Below are 936 nucleotides of genomic sequence, written 5' to 3'. Positions count from 1 at the left end.
GGTAATAATTTTTAAAAGATTGAAAGTTTTTGATCTCTTTTCATTTTAGAATCCTAAAATAAATGTTTTTTTACAAATAAATATTATTATTTGTATAATACTATTATTTATTATAAAAAATTATTATTTGTACAATAATTAACTACACATGTTGATAGATATTTTATGCTTTAAATTATATTTGTATTAATTTTAAAATAAGTTCATTTCACTGGAAAAAAGAGAATAATCACAAATTTTCCAATCAATAATGTTTTAAATTACTACTAAAATGATATATTATTACATTATCATTTAATTATGGAATAATAATTTCGTTAATTTTTTGTAATTATTTATATTCATAGTATATATTTCAATTTTGTATCAAAAATGTGTTTTTGTCCTCTCATCTTGGAAAATATAGGTTTTTGCCACTTTTTGCCACTTTGCTTGGCAAAAACCTGTTTTTGCCAGGACGGTTTTTACCGGTATTTACCATGGTTTTTTCCACCTGCGGCAAAATCTTGCCAACCCTGCTTGATATAGAGATTATAAATTGCACTGACTTATTTCTTTCAATTATGATGAACTGCAGACTTTAAGACTATAAGAGGATAGAAAGTTTTGCTAAAGTATTAAATAAAAACTTTATAATCTTGAATTTTTTCTATTTTTTTTATAAATAAAATACAATTGAACTTTATTTATTTGATCTTTTTTCTTTTGAATATTTTTATTTGAAGTATCCCTCCTTCCAAAATCTGAATAAAATATTGTCATAATGCAACTAGAGGACTTCAATAATTGATGAGGTCTTGAAAATAATAAACGCTGTTTGCACTCCATTCAGGGGTATAAATTAAGAAAATTTAGTCACTGGTTCGCAAACCATTAACTAGGACACATTTTCATTGGTTTATTTATTTGTCTGAATTTGATTTTTTTTATAAAGGA

This window comes from Parasteatoda tepidariorum, chromosome 1, assembly GCF_043381705.1.
Source record: "Parasteatoda tepidariorum isolate YZ-2023 chromosome 1, CAS_Ptep_4.0, whole genome shotgun sequence".
NCBI lineage: Eukaryota > Metazoa > Arthropoda > Arachnida > Araneae > Theridiidae > Parasteatoda > Parasteatoda tepidariorum.
The sequence above is the reverse complement of the archived record's forward strand: the minus strand, read 5'-3'. Positions refer to the sequence as shown.